This window comes from Tamandua tetradactyla, chromosome 8 (assembly GCF_023851605.1).
Source record: "Tamandua tetradactyla isolate mTamTet1 chromosome 8, mTamTet1.pri, whole genome shotgun sequence".
NCBI classification, from domain to species: Eukaryota; Metazoa; Chordata; class Mammalia; order Pilosa; family Myrmecophagidae; genus Tamandua; species Tamandua tetradactyla.
Window position 1 is genome coordinate 74,111,044 of NC_135334.1, and position 18,273 is coordinate 74,129,316.

The 18,273-nt window shown below is 41.8% G+C and overlaps 1 pseudogene across 1 annotated transcript in view; it reads right to left on the reverse strand.

The window, feature by feature from the left end:
* Window positions 1-4,489: 4,489 nt before the first annotated feature.
* Window positions 4,490-18,273, reverse strand: part of LOC143645134 (folate receptor gamma-like) — a 31,938-nt pseudogene continuing 18,154 nt past the window's right edge. The window contains exons 4-7 of the transcript XR_013157018.1: window positions 14,805-14,977; window positions 5,184-5,372; window positions 4,864-4,990; window positions 4,490-4,764 (exon numbers count right to left, since the gene is read on the reverse strand). The product of XR_013157018.1 is annotated as a folate receptor gamma-like (transcript). The remainder of the gene's footprint in view (window positions 4,765-4,863; window positions 4,991-5,183; window positions 5,373-14,804; window positions 14,978-18,273) is intronic.

Below are 18,273 nucleotides of genomic sequence, written 5' to 3' on the forward strand. Positions count from 1 at the left end.
TCAGCCCCTGGCCCCTTTCCTCTCAGATGCAAATAATAAAGCTGCTTACCTCACGTCTGTGATTGACTCCCTTTGTTAATGGCGCAATGAGAGCCCCCTGCTCAGGTCTGGTTTCCCCGGTTACAGCAGCTGCAGGAGGGAACCTCTGGGAGGGGGTCCTCATATTACAAACTAAAGGATTGCAGATCCAGTGTTACTTCCGTGGCCTCATCTTCTGCCCATACCCCCTCGAAACTTCTATCTCAGCCACCCAGAAATTCTGCTTGTGCTCACATTACTTCTAAGCCTTTGTACTTGCTGACCTTCTCTATGGAATGTTATTTTCTGCTTGGAAGCGTTTTTCCCTGACCTCTTTGGGTTTCCACAGAATACTATATTCTGTATTTCCCTCTATCAAAGCCTCATCTCATTGTTCTATGAGTTGTCGATTCACAAATCTGTTTGCCCCCAACAGACTGTGGCAAGGGGCCCAATTCCTTCATGTCCCTGAGTCCAGTAGGAGCCAGCAAACTGTGTGCTCAGAAAGTACTTGTTGACTGACAGAATGAGTGCCTATATTTCCTTAACTTATTGAGCCCCTGCTCTGTGCCAGGTGCTGCCTTAGACGTTGGGGTTCTGGCACTAAACTACATAGACATGGCCCTTGCCCTCAGGAGTGTGCATTTTATTAGTGAAAAGCCAGACGATAAATATAGTAGGTAGATACATGTGAAAGGGGACCAGAATGATGTGCTAGAAACCACACAGATGGCTTCTTTAGGTTGGGTGGTCAGGAATTTTAGGGGGTTATGCTGGTTTGAAATTGTTATATACCGCAGAAAAGCTATGTTTTGTTTCCTAATCCGATCTTGTAGGGGCAGACCTATTGTTTAGGGTGGAAACTTTGAATTGTTTCCATGGAGATGTGACACACCCAGTTGTGCGTTTGGCCTTTTGATTAGATGGAGATGTGACTGCCCATTCAAGGTAGGTCATGATTAGTTTACTGGAGTCCTTTAGAAGACACTTTGGAGAAAACACAGTTGCTTAGAGCCTCCAGAGATGCAGACATTAGGAGATGCTTGGAATGCCGCCAGAGAGAGCTGTTACCTGGGCATGAACATTTGGACATGCAGAGCCCAGCAGACATCACTGTGTGCCTTCCTATGAGATACTAAGCAAGCCAGAACCCAGAGTTGTGTCCTGGAGGAACTAAATGAAGGCCAATACAGACTTAGAGAGGAAACCACTGGCATCAGAAGCTGGAAGCAACAGAACCAGAAACAAGGACCAGCAGATGCCAGTCACACACCTTCCCATGTGACAGACATCAGCTTTTCTTGAGTCAAGGTATCTTTCCCTGGATGCCCTAGTTTGGGCATTTTTATAGCCTTAGTACTGTGAATTTGTAACTTAATAAATTCCCTTTTCTAAGAGCCATTCCTTTTCTGGTATATTGCATTCTGGTAGCATTTAGCAAACCAAAACGGGTGATTTTAAATTGAGGTCTAAGTGGTTACAAGGAGCCATCCAGCCTGTGGAAGATGAAGGAAGAACATTCCAGGCACATTCTAGGAAAGGGAATTGCTTGAGCAAATGTTCCAAGAAGGAAAGAATGATTGGAATGGAGCTCATATATGAGAATCAGACTGGAGGCTTGATTTCATGTGAGGTCAGAGAAGTGGTACAGGTTCTTTTATGCCACTGAAGGAGTTTGATTTTCATAACAAATACCATGGGAAAGTATTGAAGGATTGAAGAGGGGATTGTCACATAAGGTATTTTGGCTTTTGTTTTTAAACTAAAAAAAATTGCCCATCAGATAGTGAAACATGGGTAAAAGTTTGATCATGGACAGGATGTCTACTGTACTCAAAGTATCACGCTACAAAATACTTAATAATTATAAAAAGTAGTGGAGAAATCTGGCAGCCACTATCTCAACCAAAAGATCAAAGTTATTGCCAGGAACTGGAAAACTTGGCACCATATGCTTCCATTAGGATGTACCGAGAAGGACACAATGTTATTTTTGGAGTATTTCTGCTAAAAATGCATAACTTAAATCCAATCATAACGGAACTGATAAAGCCAAACTGTGGGATATTATGCAAAATATCTGGTCTGTGTTTTTCAAAGATGTCAAGGTCATAAGAGAATCTCCCCTCCCCCCCAAAATTCACCAATTGGAGACTGAATAAGATGTAACATATATGTAGATGGATTTCCCAGTAATCAAAAAAATAAACTAGACCTCAATAGATTAATATGGAAAGATTTCAAAAGTAGTGTTCTTCTGTAACCCATATCAAACTCTGAAATCTGTTCTGTAAATGCTTGTTACATGTAATGCACCTAGAAATTTATTGCTTTTTTGTATACATATTTCACAATAAAAAATGTTAAAAAGTAAAAATGCCTGGACCCTACCCCTGATTTACAAATCAGAATTTCTGGTAGTGGGGTCCAGGTGTCTATTTAAAAAAAAAAGCTGTGTTCTCATATATGACATATGGCAAATGAAGGCTACACTGAAATGCCTTTCTTCCTCACCTATCAGCTTAGCAGAAAACCAAAAATTTGACACTACTAAGTTGACAAACCTATAGGGAAACAGACACTTTCATATATTGCTGGTGGGAGGCCAAATTGTTGCAACTCCGTAAAGTTGCAACTATCAAAATTATAAATCTATTTACTCCTTGAATTATTTTCCAAGACCTGCCATAACAAATTATAACAAACTGGGTGGCTTAAAACAATAGAAATTCATTCTCTCACAGTTCTGGAATTCTGAAATCAAGGTGTCATCAGGGTTCGAAGTCTCTAGAGGAGTGTGCTGGTTTGAAAGTATCTACCCCAGAAAAGCCACGTTTTCTTTCCTAATCCATTCTTGTGGGGGCAGATCTATTTTTAGGGTGGAACCTTTGATTGGATTGTTTTCATGGAGATGTGACACGTCCAATTGTGAGTGTAAACTTTTGATTAGATGGAGATGTGACTCTGCCCATTCAAGGTGATCCTTGATTAGTTTACTGGAGTCCTTTAAAAGGGGAGACATTTTGGAGAAAGCTCAGAGATGGAAGTGCAGACATTTGGAGATGTTTGGAGTGCCGACAGAGAGATCAGATGCCTAGAGATGGGTATTTTGAGATGCAGAGCCCAGTAGACGTTGCCATGTGCCTTCCCATGAAATGCTAAGCAAGCCAGAACTCAGATTGTATCCGGGAGGAGCTAAGTGAAGGCCCAAAGATGCTTAGAGAAGAACCACTGGCAATAGAAGCCAGAAGCAACAGAACCAGGAGCAAGGATGAGTAGACACCAGCCATGTGCCTTCTCTTGTGACAGACATCAGCCTTTCTCGAGTCAAGATATCTTTCTCTAGATGCCTTAGTTTGGACATTTTTATGACCTTAGAACTGTAAACTTGTAGTTTAATAAATTTAAAAAAAAACAACCATTTCTGTTATATTGCATTCCAGCAGCATTAACAAACTAAAACAAGGAGGTATCCTTCCTTGCCTGTCCCAGCTTCTGGTGGCTCCAGGTATTCTTTGGCTTGTAGAAATGTAGCTCCAATCTCTGTCTCTATCTTCACATGACCATTTTTCTCCCTGTATGTCTCTCCTCTTATTATAAAGACACCAGTCATATTGGACTAAGGGACCAACTTACTCCAGTATGACCTCATCTTAATTAATTATATTTGCAACGAACCCTATTTCCAAATAAGGCCACATTCTGAGGTGCTTGGTGTAGGACTTCAACATATCTTTTTGGAGGATACAACTCAACCCCTAACATTCCTTGATGCAGCAGCCCCTCTTGCCAGAATTTACCTTTCAAGTATAACATTCCACTATGTACAAGATTGCTCATTGCAGCATTATATCTAATTTTTTTTTAAAGGAAACAATGCAAGTGTTCATCTCAAATCTTCACACCAGTATCTCCACTTCACATCTAGTAGAGGAAAGGGCTTAAAGAAATATTCTTCACCAGGAACCAAGCAACTCATCTACCAGCCTTCCCTTCATCAGTCCCTTTATGGTGTGGACTGATGACTTTAGCACAAGGGGGAAGCCTCATGCAGGAGAGTAAGAACCCCAGGCTAAGGGATCAGGAACCTCGATTCTTATTAAGTTTCTACCCCCTACTTGCTGATAAACCTTGGGCTAGTCCCAGCCCTTCTTTAGGCCTTTCAGTTGGAATGAAAAAGCAATGAAGCATTCCCTACCCCAACCTATTCATCCCCAAATTATTTACAAGATACACATGGATCTGTTTATCAAAATGCATTGTCACAGGAACCACAGGGCCCCCAGCTTGAATCAGGAACCAAAGACCAGGGCATTGGCTGAATTTGTTGTAAGATCCCATCATTTGAGAAAGCTGAGCTGAACCCCAGTCACCTAGGTTGGGTGCAGGGTAAAGTTGAAATCTGGGCTCTCCTGTTAGATGTCCAAACATCAGCAGTAGGAGCCAGCTCAGCAAAGAAGGCATAGCAGCATCAGGGCCAAGCTGAGCAGGAGAGGCCAACTCTCAAGAATACAGTCCTGGCATTCACTGCCACAGCCTTTATATTTGCTGCATAGAACTTGGCCACCTCCTTGTTGGGGTTGCCCTGGGCCAGGTCGAACCACATGTGGATGCAGCGGCCACTCCCTCGGCTGTACTTGCTGACCTTGTAAGAGTTACTCCACATACCCTCACATAGGGAGGCAGGCATGGGGAAGTAGGACTCAAATATGTGGTAGGTAGCCCTGGCTGGACACTCATTAATTCCTGATGGAGAACATAGGACATTTAGCTACTGGACTTGACCTCATCACTTTGAACCCCAATCCCTACTCCCATCCCATCTCCTGATGCCAAGGCCCTCACCTGAGGTCCAGTTCCAGCCCTTGTGCCAGTTGCAATTGCAGGTGTAGGAGATGTGGAAGTCCTCCCACCAGTGATCACAGTCTTCTTTGCACAGGGGCACATTCAGGATCTGTTCTTTTTACCAGATCTGGTTGACAGGTGAGAGATGGAAAGGTAGGGCTCCACCCAGCCAGGCATGTTGGCAGCCAGCCTTGAAAGGGACCAGAGTTGAGGGAAGAGATAGTGCCTTTGCTACCCTCAGAGAGAACCCCTGGACCAACCTCTTCCTGCAAGGCCCTGCCCTCTGCTGGGGTACACATTTGTGGGGACAGCAGCCATACCTGCTGGATCCAGTGCCTTAGGTTGGGTGAATACTAATAGAGACAGGTGTCCTGGCTGAGATGGTGCTTACAAGCAGGCTCCATCTTGCAACAGTGGTTCCAGTTGAATTTGTAGATGGCGGAGGCAACCTTGTGCAACTCCTGGCTGGTGTTGAACAAGCAGCAGGAATCATTCTTCCAGGGACTGCACTGGTGAGGGGGGCGGGGTGGCAGCTAAGACACAGGGCTAAGGCTGTTTCTTACCACAACCATCTTCTCCATAAAATTTTGGCTCCATAGCCCCATTAGGTCATCCAGAGGAACACCTGCTGGGGAGAACCCCTCTATATCTGGCACTAGAGGAGCCCCTACTGGGAGGAGAATTGGCTTTTAATGGACAGTAGCACAGGGGCTGTGGAAGACCAGGGGAGCAATTATTATTTATACATCACTTAGCAGCTTACAGTTAATTTTATATTATTTGGGTTATTTATATTATTCATTTTGCAGCTAGGTAATATAAATTGATTATTTATTTTATACATCAGGTACTTTGCTAGGCACTGGGAATAGTGCAGTGACCAAATCAGATAGAAATCTCTGCCTTCATGGAACTTATGTTTCTGGTCAAGGGTAGAAGGGAGATCAACATTGTAGGCTCAGATAACAGCAGGTACAAAGGCCCTGGGCTTTTGTGCTTTGTCCTCTCAAAGAGAAAAAGAAAAGAAAAAAATCATCACTGTCCAGCTTAATTGAATACCATAGTACACAGAAACTTGAGAAGGCCATGAGATTTTGTAGGTTTGTCCAGAGTGATGCCCCAATAAATCCCAGAGTGATTTGAACAGTGAATAAAAAAGTGTTTGCAAAGTCCCCTTTGGGGAATGGCGAGAAAGGGGGAAAATTCAACTTCCCCAAGTAGAGAATTCTTGATATTCTCACAAACAGTGGGGACAACCAAAGCAATAGGCTGAGCCCCCAATCCTGAGTTTGTTCATATGAAACTTAACCCTGCAAAGGATAGGCTAAGCCTACTTAAAATTAGGCCTAAGAGTCACCCCCAGAGAACCTCTTTTGTTGCTCAGATGTGGCCTCTCTCTCTCTGCCAACACAGCAAGCAAACTCATTGCCTTTCCCCTGTCTACGTGGGACATGACTCCCAGGGGTGTGGACCTTCCTGGCAACATGGAACAGAAATCCTAGAATGAGCTGGGACTCAGCATCAAGGGATTGAGAAAACCTTCTCAACCAAAGGAGGGAAAAGTGAAATGAGACAAAATAAAGTGTCAATGGCTGAGAGATTCCAAACAGAGTCGAGAGGTTATCCTGGAGGTTATTCTTACACACTAAATAGATATCACCTTGTTAGTTAAGGTGTAATGGAGAGGGAGGAGGAGCCAAGATGGTGGTTAGCCAGGTGTGGGATTTAGTTTGTCCTCCAGAGCAGCTAATAAATAGCCAGGAACAGTACAGAACAACTGCTGGGGCCATGTCAGTGACTGACCCACAGCATACCCCAGTCTGGACCAGCTGGACCTGCTGTGATCCCACCCTGAACGTGAGTTCCCCAAGCCATGGTGGCTGGCACCCCTCCCCAACAGGCTGCTTCCAAGAGGGGAAGGGAAAAGGACTTTACTAGCAGCAGGGGCTGAGCACAACCAAACACCAATTGTGGAATTAACAGATTCTGACTACTAAAAATAGGCCCCCAGCTCAGCTGAACCTCGAGTAAAAGCGGAGGTCGCTGGTTTTTGCCCCGGCACAGATGGGGCAGGGCTGACAGAAAAAGAAAAAAGAAAAAAAACAGGTTTTTTTGGATCTGAAAAGGTCTGGTCCCTGCAGGAAAGGAGAGGGCACATAGGACCTGGAGATACACAGAGCAACATACCAACTTAAGCTCTCCATTGGCAAACCCGAGGAATAGGGTCCTGCTCTGAAAAGGATTATTCTTTTTCTCTTTTGTGGCTGTGTTTCTAAGGATTTATTACTCTTTGGATACAGCAGCAAGGCTTCTAGGGCTCCACTGCCCCAGGCATAGGCAGAAACAGGCTTGTTTGAGAGCTTGTCTGGAGACTGTGCCTTCCCCAGGAGAGGGGTGGGGCCCAGCTCAGGTGGAATCCCTCCCTCAAGGGATTCAGACCCCAGGGTCTGGAAAAGGGAAGCAATTCAAGCCAGCCTACAACCCCTCCTCTGTCTCCACCACGCCCCCAGCAGGGAGACTCTGCTGAAGTTAAAGGTATCACATCACCTTATGCTGGTAGGACCTGCAGGCAGAAAAGTGCCACATACTGGGCAGGATAGGAAAAATGCAGAGACCACGGACTTCACAGGAAAGTCTTTTAATCAGCTGGGTCTCATGCTCAGGGAAAACTGATGCAGTTGACTATTTCCTCCTGAGAGAAGACCTGCTTGGTCTTGGAAAATCTGACTGGGGTCTATAACACCTAATTAGACCCTCCTAAGGGGTGGGGAAAGGCACTATACAGGCAGGGCAGGAAACAAACAAACAAAAAGAACTGAAAAATTCTGATCTATTAAACAATACCTAAACTAGAGGACTAGAATAAGCTGAAGTGAATTGACAAAGAACAGACAGACAACAAAGTCATCCAGCAAGAAAATCATAGGGGGAAAATAAGTGGAAATGATCGCCAGAATAAACTAATTAAGGTAATTAAATGCCTAGATGCCAGCAAAAAATAATGAATCACACTAGGAAAATTGAAGAAATGGCCCAGTCAAAGGAACACACCAAAAATTCAAGTGAGGTACAGGAGTTGAAACGATTAATTCAGAATGTTCAAACAGACATGGAAAACCTCACCAAAAATCAAATCAATGAATTGAGGGAGGATATAAAGAAGGCAAGGAATGAACAAAAAGAAGAAATCAAAAGTCTGAAAAAACAAATCACAGAATTTATGGGAATAAAAGGCACAGTAGAAGAGATGAAAAAAAACAATGGAAACCTACAATGTCAGATTTCAAGAGGCAAAGATAGGATTAGTGAACTGGAAGACAGGATATCTGAAATCCCACAAGCAAAACAAAATATAGGGGAAAGAATGGAAAAATGTGAGCAGGGACTCAGGGATTTGAATGACAACATGAAGTGCATGAATATATGTGCTGTGGGTGTCCCATAAGGAGAAGAGAAGGGAAAAGGGGGAGAAAAACTAATGGAGGAAATTATCACTGAAAATTTCCCAACTCTTATGAAAGACTTAAAATTACAGATGCAAGAAATACACTGTACCCCAAACAGAATAGATCCAAATAGCTGTACTCCAAGACACCTACTAATCAGAATGTCACATGTCAAAGAGAAAGAGAATCCTGAAAGCAGCAAGAGAAAAGCAACCCATCACATACAAGGGAAGCCCAATAAGACTATGTGTAGATTTCTCAGCAGAAACCATGGAGGCAAAAAGACAATGGGATGATATGTTTAGGGTACTAAATGAGAAAAACTGGCAACCAAGAATTCTGTATTCAGTAAAACTGTCCCTCAAAAATTAGGGGGAAATTAAAACATTTTCAGACAAAAATTCACTGAGAGAATTTGTGACCAAGAGACTGGCTCTGTAAGAAATACCTAAGGGAGAACTAGAGACAGATAAGAAAAGGCAGGAGAAAGTGATGTGGAGAAGACTATAGAAATGAAGACTATCATTAAAGATAAAAAGAAGAAAAATTAGATATGATATATAAAATCCAAAAGGCAAAATGGTATAAGAAAGTACTGCACATACAGTAATAACACTATATGTTAATGGATTAAATTCCCTAGTTAAAATACATTGACTGGCAGAATGGATTAAAAAACAGGACCCATCTATATGCTGTCTACAGGAAACACATCTTGGACCCAAGGATAAACATAGTTTGAAAGTGAAAGGTTGGGAAAAGATATTCCATGCAAATAACAATCAGAAAAGAGCAGGATTAGCTATACTAATATCCAACAAATTAGACTTCAAATTAAAACAGTTAAAAGAGACAAAGAAGGACAGTATGTATTAATAAAAGGAGCAATTCAACAAGAAGACATAACAATCATAAATATTTATTCACCGAGCCAGAAAGCTCCAAAATACACGAGGCAAAAACTGAAAAGAGAAATAGACACATCTACCATAATAGTTGGAGACTTCAATTCCCCACTCATCAGTGGACAGAACATCTAGATAGAGGATCAATAAAGAAACAGAGAATATGAATAATGCAATAAATGAGCTAGACTTAACAGACATATATAGAACATTACACTCCATAACAGCAGGATACACATTTTTCTCAAGTGCTCATGGATCATTCTCAAGGATAGACCATATGCTGGGTCACAAGGCAAGTCTCAATAAATTTTAAAAGATTGAAATCATACAAAACACTTTCTCAGATCATAAAGGAATGAAGTTGGAAATCAATAACAGGCAGAGTGCCAGAAAATTCACAAATATGTGGAGGCTCAACAACACACTCTTAAACAACCAGTGGGTCAAGGAAGAAATTACAAGAGAAATCAGTAAAATTTCTTCAGACAAATGAAAGTGAAAATACAAATGTCAAAATTTATGGGATGCAGCAAAGGCAGCGTGAAGAGGGAAATTTATTGCCCTAAATGCCTATATCAAAAAAGAAGAAAGAACAAAAATTGAGGAATTAACTGTACACTTGGAAAAACTAGAGAAAAACAGCAAATTAACCTCAAAGCAAGCAAAAGGAAAGAAACAATAAAAATTAGAGCAGAAATAAATGAAATTGAGAACATGAAAACAATTGAGAAAATCAACAAAACCAAGAGTTGATTCTATGAGAAAATCAATAAGATTGATGGACCCTTAGAGAGGTTGACAAAAAGGTTTTCACAATCACATAGTCACATTGTGAAAACTATATCATTATACAGTCATCTTCTAGAAACATGGCTACTGGAATACAGCTCTACATTTTCAGGCACGTCCCTCCAGCCTCTCCATTAACCTTAACTAAAAAGGTGGTATCTATATAATGTGTAAGAATAACCTCTAGGATAACCGTTTGACTCTGTTTGGAATCGCTCAGCAATTGACATTTTATTTTGTCTCATTTCACTCTTCCCCCTTTTGGTCGAGAAGGTTTTCCTGATCCCTTGATTCTGAGTCCCAGCTCATTCTAGGATTTCTGTCCCACATTGCCAGGAAGGTCCAAACCCCTGGGAGTCATGTCTCATGTAGACAGGGGGAGGGCAGTGACTTTGTTTGTCATGTTGGCTGAGAGAGAGAGGCCACATCTGAGCAACAAAAGAGGTTCTCTTGGGGGTGACTCTTAGGCCTAATTTTAAATAGGCTTAGCCTATCCTTTGTGGGGTTAAGTTTCGTATGAACAGACCCCAAGCCTGGGGGCTCAGGTATAGTGTTGGTTGTCCACACTGCTTGTGAGAAATCAAGAATTCAACTTGGGGAAGTTGAATTTTGCCCCTTTCTCACCATTCCCCTAAGGGGACTTTGCAAATACTTTTTTATTCACTGCTCAAATCACTCTGGAATTTACCAGGGCATCACTCTGGACAAACCCACAAAATCTCATGTCCTACTCAAGGTTCCATGTACTTATGGTGTTCAATTAAGCTGTCTACATAAGTTATATTAGGAAATGCACTAGTCAAAAAGTGTTTTTGCATGAGGAAGAACAAAGGAATGTCAATAATGCAGGGTGTTGAAAATAGATGGTAATTAATATTTTAAAACTTTAACATATGTGTGAGACAAGCAAAAAATGTTTATTTGGTACAAAATTTATATTTTGACTAGTGCATTTCCTAATATATCTTATGTGATATCAAACACTAATCGAACACCATAGTACATGGAACGTTGCGTAGGGCATGAAATTTTGTAGGTTTGTCCAGAGTGATGCCCAGATAAATTTCAGAGCGATTTGAAGAGTGAATAAGGAAGTATTTGCAAAGTCCCCCAGGGGGAATGGTGAGAAAGGGGGAAAATTCAGCTTCCCCAAGTGGAGAATTCTTTTTTTTTTCTTTTTAGCACTTTTTAAATTGTGAAATATAATGCAGATACAAAAAAGTCATAAATTTCAATGTACATTTTAACAAATAATTTTAGAATAAACGTCAGAATATGGTGTATGTTACAGTTCCCTTATTTCATGTGTTTCTAGCTGCTCTAAGAGACTGGAGATTAAAAAGAAATATCATCATAATAATTCAGTAGTCATACCATTTGTTAAATCCTGTCTTCTCTGATACCAGTCCTCCTTTCTTAAATTTTTTTTTTTCTTTTTTTTTTTTGCATTGGCAGGCACCAGGAATTGAACCCGGGTCTCTGGCATGGCAGGCAAGAACTCTGCCTGCTGAACCAAGTGTAGAATTCTTGCTACTCTCTCAGGCAGTGGGGACAGCCAAGGCAATGGACCGAGCCTCCAGTCTTGGGGTTTCTTCATATGAAACTTAATCACACAAAGGATAGGCTAAGCCTATTTAAAATTAGGACTTAGAGTCACCCCCAAGAGAACCTCTTTTGTTGCCCAGATGTGGCCTCTCTCACTTGGCCAACACAGCAAGCAAACTCACTGCCCTCCCCCTCTCTATGTGGGACATGACTCCTAGGGGTGTGGACCTTCCTGGCAACGTGGGACAGAAATCCTAGAATGAGCTGGGACTCAGCATTAAGGGACTGAGAAAATCTTCTCAACTGAAAGGGGGAAGAGTGAAATGAGACAAAATGATGTGTCAGTGGCTGAGAGATTCCAAATAGAATCAAGAGGTTATCCTGGAGGTTATTCTTACACATTAAATAGATATCACCTTGTTAGTCAAGATGTAATGGAGAGGCTGGAGGGAACTGTCTGAAAATGTGGAGCTGTGCTCTGGTGGTCATGTTTCTTGAAGATAATTTTATGATGATATGGCTGTCGCAGTGTGACTGTGTGGTTGTGAGAACATTGTGTCTGATGCTCCTTTTTCTACCTTATCGACGGACAAGTAAAACATATGGATTAAAAATAAATAAATAATAGGGGGAACAAATGTTAAAATAAATTTAGTAGATTGAAATGCTGGTGATCCGTGAAGGGGAGGGGTAAGGGGTATGGTATATATGAATTTTTTTCTGTCTTCTTTTTATTGCTTTTTCTGAATTGATGCAGATGTTATAAGAAATGATCATTATGATGAATATACAACTATGTGATGATAGTGTGTGTTATTGATTATATAACAAGAACGGAACGATCATATAAGGATGCTGTGTTTGTATGTGGTTATGCATCAAAATAAAAAATAAATAAATTTGAAAAAAGAAAGAGAGGAGTAAAGGGTATGGTATGTACGAATTTTTTCTGTTGTCTTTTTGTTTCTCTGAATTGATGCAAATGTTCTACGAAATGATCATGATGAAGAATATGCAACTATGTGATGATATTGTGAATTACTGATTATATATGTAGAACGGAATGATCATTTGCTAAGAATGTGTTTCTTTGTTGTCATATATTTTTTTTAATTTGAAAATTAAAAAAAAAAACATGTAATGGAGAGGCTAGAAGGAACTGCCTGAAAATGCATAGCTGTGTTCCAGTAGCCATGTTTCTTCAAGATGATTGTATAATGATAATAGCTTTCACAATGTAACTGTGTGATTGTGAAAAACTTGTGTCTGATGCTCCTTTTATCTATCTTATCGACAGACGAGTAATACATATGGAATAAAATAAATAATAGGGGGAACAAATGTTAAAATAAATTTAGTAGGTTGAAATGCTAGTGATCAATGAAAGGGAGGGGTAAGGGGTGTGGTATGTATGAATTTTTTCTTTTTTCTTTTTATTTCTTTTTCTGAATTGATGCAAATGTTCTAAGAAGTGATCATGATGATGAATATATAACTATGTGATGATATTGTGAGTTGTTGATTACAGATCACAAATGGAATGATCACATGGTAAGAACATTTGTGTTTGCATGTGGTTATGTTTAATATATAAATTTTTAATGTTTGTAATAATATGAAAAAAAGTCATCATTGTCCAAATTTGCAGGGTTTAAGTAAGCTATATCCCTGATAAAGGGTAGAGGTAAGATTTTAACTCAGGACAGGGAGGAGAGGATGCTGTCCCCAGGTTCTGGTGGGAGGTGGAAGCCAAAGGGGCAGGTCTTCCTCTCTCAGGGTTTGGCACGGTTATTCCAGAAGGGAAAATTCAAGGCAGATAAGGGTGGAAATGGTGGAGGTGTCTGTTTAGAAATCACTCTAGGCTGAGACCCAGGAGAGGTGAAGTGTGGGGTGATCATGAGCCAAGTGCTTACACTCTCTGAGATGAACTCTAGCACCCAGGGTCAAGTGGAAGGGCAGATATGGCAGGTCTGGGCATCCAGAAGAAACTGTAAGGAAAATCCATTTGGATGGGCCAAATCTATCCCTCTCCAACAACCTAGCCCACTCCTGGCGCTGGCTGGCACAGAGCTTGCTCCCAGGCCTCCCCACTTTGTGCATGCTCTTCCTTGGAGGCCCATCCTGCCAGATCTCATCCACATTGTCCTTAACCTGCAAGCTAGGTCAGTGGTGCCTGCCTCCAAAAGTTAATCAATAAAGTGCAAAGAACTAAACCGCTCCCTGGTCTATGATAGGGACTTGACAAAAATATCCCATGCCGCTCAGAAGTATAATCATCCCACCTCCCTCAAAGGTCTGTATTTGTGCCATCTTGTGGCTTAGAGAAATTACTCCAGAGATTTCTAAAAAGCAAACAAAATGTTGGAATTGACTCAGAAATCTTGTGCTGCTTGGGCTGCTCTCTCTTCACATCCAGCCCCTGGTGTCTCTCTCTGGGAACATCAGTATCTTCTGACAATGTGAAAGCTTGTGGGGAGCAGAGGAGAACAGAAGGAATGAAATGCCAGTGTCTCTCAAGAACCCAGTGTTCAAATTCAAGTTCACATTCTCTGAGCTGCTTCAGTGGTCCTGCCTGAAAAATGCGAACACTGGCCTCACTTTTCCCTCTTCTCTGTGGTCAGTGGCATCCTTGGCTCTGGCCGCATTAGACTTCCTGCCACTGCTGGTGCTCTCTCTCTCTCGTATGAACATGCTGTCCTCTGTCAGGCTGCCCTGGCCTGATTTGTCTTCCTGGAAAATTCTTACTCATCCTTCAAGGCCAAGGTCAATGTCTGCTTTCCTAGGGAAACTTTGCAGTGTCTCTTCACTACTTGATGGGGGTGGGGAATCCATTTCCCAATTGACTTTGCCTTTGAGCACCTTGGGCTGTTTCTCAAACCATAATTAAGGTTTGGTAAGGTATCACCAGGCCCTTTCCTAGCTCCTGCTAATGACTGGCCTTTCAATTCCTTCACGTACCTGTGTCTGCTCTGGACCTCAGTTTCCCTCATTTGTATAAGTAGAGAACATCACCTACCTACAAGCAGACCCTTTGGACATATTCATTAACACAGTAGAAGGGAAGCATTTGGCTCTTAGTGGGTGCTAGACAAATGGTCCCTTTGTTATTGTAGATTTGGTGGTCTCCTGGTAGGGAGGCTCTTCAGAATCACCCCAGCCATCCTGCCTCCATCTCCCCTGACAGCTGGCCCCAAACTTCTTTGTTGTCAGGGTCAGCTCCTCTCCCCCACCCCAGACTCCACTCCCTCCTCACCTATTCATGCAGCCTGTCCTCAGGGCTTGGCTGGTTTTCTGGTACTTGGCATCCATGTAGACATTGAGCAGGTCCATCCTGGCCCGAGGAATCCTGGGCTGGTTGTTCCATGCAGTGACCACCAAAGCCAAAAGCAACAGCTGTGCTATCTGCCAGGACATGTCCTTCTGTTCCTGTGGGGAAGCCACAGTCAGAGCAGAGCAAGGCTTGGGGGAGTGGCAGCAAGCCCTCGAGTCTTGCCCAGGTCTCCTGACCCCCTCCCAAGCCCAGATATTCTGCCCTCCCGACTCTATTTTCACTGATGTTAAGAGAGATGCCCACAGGTAGCTGAGTCAAGGACTGAGGGGTGGATAGAAGTGAGAGCAAGCTCTTCCAAGAGTCACAGCCCAGCCCTCCTCCAGGATCTGGCAGCAGGAATTTTGGCATCCCCTTTAGCTGTTTCCAGCCAGGCTTTGACTCTAGCTGGCTCTGTGACTTTGCCAGGGGTCACAACCTCTTCTCTGGACCTCCCTTCTGGATTTCACCAGTATTTTATCCACAACCTGAGGGTCCCATTAGCTTGCCAAATTCTCTCAAATCTGCTTAAGAAGGAAGTACAGGTGTGCCACTGATAGTATGGAATGAGGAGAAGAGGCAGCTCTGTTTTCCTCAGGCTCCCACTTTCTCAATCCTTTCTCCTTGCTCCAGGACAGCTGAGGTTTAGAGGCCCAGGAGAGACTGGCAGTGGGGTGCACAGGGAAGCTGAGTCTGGGCCAGGTGGAGGTCGCTGAACCATTCAACTACTGTTCATCATCGCTGTCCAGGTGCCATTGTGGACACTGGCGTGGGTGGGACTGGGGTGGAGATGTGGAAAGCCAGTGAGAGCACCTGTCCAGAGAGTGGGTTCTTGGGGGAAAGCCAATGGGTAGGAGGCAGGCGGAGGAGGAAACTGAGCAAGAGCAGTGAGGGCACCAGAGGACAAGTCAGCAGAGAAGCCAGCTGGAAGTCCACACCTTACCTCCCAACTCCCATCCTTGCTTTCCTTCTCTGACCTGTTCCCAAGCCTTACCTCTGTCATCAACCCAATGGGAAGATGGAGTGTTTCCCTGACTTCCCTCCCCTCTTTATAACCCCCATCTTAACTGCTTAATTCACCTCTCTGGCAGGGAGGGAGGACAGGCTTTGTCGAGGAAGTAGCTCAATTGTCTCTATTAATAGGAACCAGTTAAATAAATTATAATACATTCAGCCAGTGGGATTTGATGGTAAAAAAAAAAAAACTGCAAAAGGTCTTGGTGTAAGAATATGGAAAAAATTTCCAAGATAATGCTATCCTTAATGAATGGTGAGGGATTGAAACACAGCATTGTGACTGTAATTGACACTACTGAATTATATACTTGAAAGTGGTAAAAATGGGAAAATTTAGGTTGTATATATGTTATCACCCTAAAAATTTAAAAATTAGCTATCTTTTGTGTTAAAGAGGAGGAGGGAGTAACAAACAAATATGATTGCTGAATCATTAAATTGATACTTCTTTTAGTCTCCAGTATCTTAGAGCAGCTAGAAGTAAGAACCGAAAATTGTAGAACTGTAACCCATACCAAACTCTGAAATAGTTCTACAACTAATTTCTGTGCTGCACTTTGAAATTTATTGCCTTCTTGTATATATGTTATTTCTCACAAAAAAGAAAAAAAATTGATTGTGATGATAAAAGAAAAAGTATTTATCCCTTCTAGCCTCCTATATTCTGGAGCAGCTAGAAGGAAAAATCTGAGAGAATGGTATAGTAGGCCATAATAAACTCTGGGATCTGTTCTGTAACTACTTGTTGAAGAGTGCCTTGAAAACTGTTGCTTTTTCCTTTCTTTGCTTTGTGTATATGTTATATTATACAATAAAAAAAAAAAGGAGGAAGTATATATGTATTTGCCACTGAATAGTCCAGAAAAGTACAAAATAAATTACTAAAATGTTCACCTGGGGGATGGAACAGAAGTGGGAATGAGATTTTTCTCTGTAAATCTTTTTATATTGTTTTGACCTTTGGACCATGTGGCTTGTATACACTATTTAGCTATAAATATAAATATTTATAATGTACATATATATGTATATGTCTATAAATATGTAAAATGTGGACTGAAAAAACAAGATACAAAATGATTTATCTGATTTGATGCCATCAATAATCAGGGTATACACAAAACAATGCTACATATCGGTCATGGATAGGGCACTTGTGTTTGAAAAGTATAAACAGAAAGGCCACCAAGAATATTAGATCCCTAGGAATACTTCAGAGAAATTCAATGCATTTATGCTATATATCCCATTTTTGTGCACAAATGGTGGTATACTGTTCTATGCTTTGCTATTTTGGCTAATTTCAAGATGCATTTATTTGTTTATTTTAATTTTAATTAATTTATTTTTGTACACACAAAAAAACATTTAATGACAGGGAAAGATGCTCAATGTAATACATAATTGCATTTTTGTTGTTGTTGTTAAGTTAAAGATGGTTCTCAACAGTGTGTTGAATGTGAAACTACAAACCCAGAGTCAGAAGCAGGATCTTCATCTCCAGCCCCCACCATGTTCCGGGTGACCCTTTGGCAGAAGTTCTTTCCGTGCTCAAGCACAGCCACCAGCAGCCTGCCACCTGGCCCAGGAGCGATGGGCAGGATGAGGTCCAGCTTCTCACACCTCATGGCCTGAGGACCACCACCTTCGTTCCCTTTCTAATCAGGCAGCTTTCTTGCATTCATATTTTTGGCAAAAGAAAACAAAAACTTCAAAAATCCAAGTTACCCATCCTTACACACTTGAATCTCACCATCATGTCTGATAATACATTCAAGTTACTTCTTTAGGCCTTTGTTTGGAGGCTGTATGTATCCCAGAAAGGATCATGTTATTTTGATTAATACCCATGGGTGCAGACTTATTGTAAGTGGGACCTCTTGGTTAGGTTATTTTAATTGAGCTATAAGCCTCCCCATTCAAGGTGGGTCTTAATCCTCTCACTGGAGTCCTTTATAAGAGATAAAGGACACACCAAAAACCCATAGAAGCTCAAGGAGAAAGCCCCAGAGAAGTTGAGAGACGAGAGAAAACCCACAGAAAACGACAAGCAATCTCACTGCCTGTCTACGTGGGACATGACTCCCAGGGCTGTAAACCTTCCTGGCAACATGGGACAGAAATCCTGGAATGAGCTGGGACTAGCATCAAGGGATTGAGAAAAACTTCTCGACCGAAAGGGGGAAGAGAAATGAGACAAAACAAAGTGTCAATGGCTGAGAGATTTCAAACAGAGTCAAGAGTTTATCCTGGAGGTTATTCTTATGCATAATATACATATCACCTTTTTAGTTAAGGTATAATGGAGAGGCTGGAGGAAAGTGCCTGAAAATGTGGACCAGTGTTCCAGTAGCCACATTTTTGAAGATGATTGTATAATGATAAAACTTTCACAACG